This window comes from Penaeus monodon, chromosome 13 (assembly GCF_015228065.2).
Source record: "Penaeus monodon isolate SGIC_2016 chromosome 13, NSTDA_Pmon_1, whole genome shotgun sequence".
Lineage (NCBI taxonomy): Eukaryota > Metazoa > Arthropoda > Malacostraca > Decapoda > Penaeidae > Penaeus > Penaeus monodon.
Window position 1 is genome coordinate 12,510,201 of NC_051398.1, and position 5,000 is coordinate 12,515,200.

General features: G+C 38.9%; 2 protein-coding genes across 2 annotated transcripts in view; one reads left to right on the top strand and one right to left on the bottom strand.

Moving 5' to 3' along the window:
• Positions 1-676, bottom strand: part of LOC119580149 (CLIP domain-containing serine protease 2-like) — a 13,492-nt gene extending 12,816 nt beyond the window's left edge. Inside the window, exon 1 of the mRNA XM_037928112.1 lies at positions 547-676. The gene's annotated coding sequence lies outside the window, so the exon portion shown is untranslated. The remainder of the gene's footprint in view (positions 1-546) is intronic.
• Positions 570-5,000, top strand: part of LOC119580148 (venom protease-like) — a 33,253-nt gene continuing 28,822 nt past the window's right edge. Inside the window, exon 1 of the mRNA XM_037928111.1 lies at positions 570-646. The gene's annotated coding sequence lies outside the window, so the exon portion shown is untranslated. The remainder of the gene's footprint in view (positions 647-5,000) is intronic.

The window sequence follows — 5,000 nt, forward strand, 5'->3', positions numbered from 1 at the left end:
GGTATACTTTATGATTTTAGTGCATAAATACACCTCTCTATTTGTCTGTCTGTCTGTCTCTCGCGCGTGGGTGTGTGCGTGTTTTGAAACGGTTCCCTGCTTTCTGACCACCACCCAGACACCCGGGCAATAACAATCGTAAAGGAGAAATTTGAGTAAATATGCGCCAGAAAAAGAAAGAAAGAATAGAATCATTACTTCATAACCAAGCATTCGCACAAGAAATATCTTGCATCACCCTGTAGAGTAAACAAAAATGCCATGGTGATTTGTGTTAGATTTATTGAGGTCCTCCGTTCAACCCTGACACCGGGAATAATCGTTTGACAATCGATTACTGGAAATTATAATTACTGAGTAATCGATACGCCACCACTAGTAAGCACCATTATGCAAAATTTTCCTATATCTTTACGTATTTTTTCAACGTTTTACGTATTTCACTGGCGCCCGAATGACTACAATAGTTTCATTGTATGCTTATAATGAGACGTTTCACCTAAAACAGACTCATTATCACAGAAAGATGTTTAGGAAAGTACATACCGATTGCTGCTTACTGAAAACACTGCACGGAGGACTCGGAGACTGCCAATGTGGTCTTGACGACGAGCAGACTGAGAGTGGTCGTCCAGGCAAGAGCAAGGTAGCTTTGTTGAGGGAGTGGTTTGGAGATTCCAAGTATTACGATATTTTCATCTTTTAATCTTTTCCAGAAGGGAATCTTAAATTGCAAACAGTAGTGATTTTAGCCTTTCGGATATGTTTAGCTCCCTAAGAACACAGAACATTTATTGTTGTGATATCTACGATGTGGGTTATGGGAAGGCTGTAAATTTCCCAAGCGATTACAGTTACGGGAAATCCAAGCCATGTTTTTTTTTTTTTTTTTTAAAGAACGACGTTGGTGTTAGTATAAGATCGTAGTATGTGTGTGTGTATTCATTATCTACGAAAAAAAATGGAAAGGTTAAGAAGGTAAAATTGCCTTTATATTAAGATTTTGGATGTGATGTTATCTGTTACACCGAAAAATGCTGAAACGCGGAAACTAGTAAGGGAATAAATGTCCATTTTAATAAAAATGTTGCTACTCCCCCGTCCTAAAAAAATCATCACAGTTTTGCGTATTTACATTAATACAAACATTGACCAAGTTTAAAAGAATGAAAACTGCACATAACTGTCGGGATTCGAAACCGCCAAATACGCTACAAAAGAGCGATCATCAAATGCGTTTTTTCCGTCAGAATCACGTCACTAGAGAATATACGTTCCTTTGCTCTCCTGTCACTTATCATAAGGGAAAGTTGATCCGCTTTGAAATCACTCTACTGTGAAGGCAATGGTGTTCTTGTCCTCACTTAAAACCTCACGATTTTAGTGAACCGTATTTATTGTGACAAATGTAGAAAAAAAAAGTATGGATAAGATCGACTATCTTCACAACACAAGAGGTGTATTTAACTGGTGCATTTCTGACGGAGATAAATTGTTTACATCTGTTATATTGTGAAGATATTTGTCATCATTCGTAACTATTCACGATTTTGTGTTTCCTTATCATAGCGGCCAGATTATTTAATCTTCTGTACATAATTTATCAGGACACCACAATCATCGCAGCCTTCCACCATGCTCTAACGTATACACTTCCTGAACCAATATCTTTTCGTAGAGAGTGAGTAATGAAATATTGAATATATAAACAATAAAATATTTCATTCTTTTTAACCTTTGTGAAATGTCACTGTTTATATTTACATCAGGGTTGCCAGACTGATGGCCATTGGGATTGTCGTAATTAATTATTAGCGTGTGATATTAAGATCGTCGTGAAATATAGGATATATGATTAAGGGACTAGAAAATCATAAATAATGCTTTATTCAAAACGACAATAGTTTCATTTACTAAGTAGAACAAACTACGTACAGGCTCGCAATACCATTATATATATATATATATATATATATATATATATATATATATATATATATATATATATATATATATATATGTATATATATGTATATATATATATGTATATATATATATATATATATATATATATATATATATATATATATATATATATTAATCCTAAGTTTGTAGGTTTGTGGCCTTTGTTGTCTGTCCTCAAGAAATGGAAATTAATAATTGTCCGTCAAAGGCTCTTGAGTTTGACACCTCTGTGATTTACACGCTGGAAACCAATGCCTTGTGAATACTCGCGTCCACACTCGTAGCAACGTGGTGCGAGAGAGTGGAAGCCTTCAGATGCCTTCACATTGGCAGCGAAACAATGAGAAGCAGTCTTTCTCGCCTGGTCCCGGTTTAACTTCACACCATTATTGCATAACGAAATGATAGTGGATGATGATTACGAACATGGAAAAGTAAATTATTGTTTTTATATATAATTGGATATAGTGAAGCATTTCTGCTTTCTCGCGTAATTATTATAGTTTGAATCAACAAAGGAAAGTCCAATTCTGTAGTTGTGGTTCCATGTAATGTTTCAAGTATAGTCGTTTTCATGATTTTGTTTCCAGACCAGTGTTGTGGCTGACAACAAGGTTACTGTTTGTTTACAGGATGGAGGGGCATGGTTGTCCTGGTTTTGAATATTTATCATAGATGGCTCTCGTTGTCAAGAAAGGCGGTTGAATGGACGTAATCGAAATTTATATATCCATGAAATCAGAATTATGTGAAAAAGTTTTAAAAAGTAAAGAGAAAAGTTTAGCATACATAAAGCTAAAATCGGAAACTATAGTGTATTCAGTTTCAGAAAAGAGGAAGATAAGGCAACACATCTTATTTATTCTTTTCATTTGATGTTTAATATATATGTTTACATACATTTCCCATAGTATCAGACATATAAAATATTTTGATTTTTTCTTTTTTTACTGAGTGATATTTTACTAAACAAATGGAGTATATCGTCGATTGGCATGTATACACGCAAAATTTCTGTACGTAGAAGACGTGTGTGTGCTTCACCTTTTCTGATAAAGAGTATTTTACCAAGTATAAATAGCAATCCATGCAGAACTACACTAATGACTCTGAAAAAATTGTTTTATATTCTTATGCCCAATGGGCATTCTCATAACTATACAAGCCTAAATATAAGATAATGATAGTCATTTGGATGTCTGAAGGCTTTGATTTAAACAATCTTTAAGATAAAGAGCCAGTTAAGGGTTAGTTTTTCTATGAGAATTGAATAACAGTCCATCACTGTTAAGAGAGTTCAGAGCTCTGTGGTCACCTTTGGTAAATGAAATCTTGTTGGAACAGAGATACAAACTCTGGAGTGGAACATTGGCTTTAGTATTCGTTAAACAGTGATGAGTTAAATTTTGCAGATGTGTGCTGGAGACAGGAAGAACTTCGGCATTGACTGAGGACAATACTGAGAAGTCATAAAGTTTCTGATTCTTGATATTGAATTATGAAAAAGCACCAGAAACATCTACTACATACGTTTACTGGAATGTAAATTGGTTGAGAGTTTATCGCTTATACGCTGGGATTTTCATTGCACTGCCTAGCAGTTTTGAAGAAGGGGCAGTGTTAAGTGGCTTTCAGATGCAGGAAGGACAATAACCTCTGCTTCAGTGTCAATCAGGAACTCTGTTGCTTGCCTCGGTCATTTAAAATCTTTTTGTTTGAGGCTGCAAAGTGAGAAGTACTTTGAAGCTGTTCGAAATTAGTGATGGTAGTATCACGTTTCTAAAAGCTGGTAGTGATTGTACTAGTTAGTCTTACGTAGGCTGTTGATTTTAGTTAGAAGGGAGCTAGCTTGGCTTGGAAGAATAACATGTAGTGTTGGCTTTGACAGGATCCCCACAAACTGATGAGTTTCTGATTAAATATGTATATTATGCAGCCTTAGATTGCAGACATTCCCTAGCCAGCTCTACCAATTTTTTCAGCGCATTAGGAATCTTGCTGAGGAGGTCGAAGGCCATTTCTTGGTAAATGACCTTCGCCCTGCCTACCAAGCCCTGAGAAAACTGAACCCTAATCCCTCCTCACAGATGACTGCAGTCCGATCAGCGGATGGACGGATCATCTCAGATCATGTTGGGGTTCGTGAACGTTGGACTGCGTATTTTGAACAGTTGTACCAGGTGGACCCTCCAACAGTTAGCTTAGATGCAAGCGATGTCGCAGTGCCTGTGCCGGACCCACCCATCAGCGAGGAACCTCCTACCCTAACAGAGGTTAGGCTGGCGATTTCCAAGCTGAAGAGTGGGAAAGCTGCAGGCATATGTGATATCCCTGCTGAACTGCTAAAGGCTGGGGGTGAACCTATGGCTCAGGGCCTGCATACAGTCCTGACTGCCATTTGGCAGTCTGGTACCATTCCCCCTGACCTGCTGAGGGGCGTGGTCATCCCTCTCTGGAAGGGGAAAGGGGATCGATGGGACTGTAGCAACTACCGTGGCATTACACTGCTCAGCATACCAGGCAAGGTTCTCGCCCACATTCTTCTGAAACGGATCCGCAACCACCTACTGAGGCACCAGAGACCGGAGCAGTCTGGATTTACTCCTGGCAAGTCCACAATAGACCGTATACTAGCGCTTCGAGTAATTGTGGAACGCCGTCGTGAGTTTGGTCGTGGGTTGCTCGCAGCCTACATCGACCTCAAGAAGGCGTTTGACTCGGTGCATCGGGAATCGCTATGGGAGATCCTGAGGCTCAGGGGAATTCCGACACAGATTATTGGCCTGATAGCAAGCCTCTATACTGGTACTGAAAGTGCTGTAAAGTGTGGTGGGGGTATGTCGAACTTCTTCCCTGTTAATTCAGGGGTGAGGCAAGGCCGTGTCCTTGCACCCACACTTTTCAACACTTGTATGGACTGGATAATGGGCAGAGCTACTAGCCAAAGTCAGTGCGGAGCAACACTAGGCAATATTAAGGTCTCGGACCTTGACTTTGCCGACGATGTTGCCATCCTATCCGAGTCCTTGGAGTCA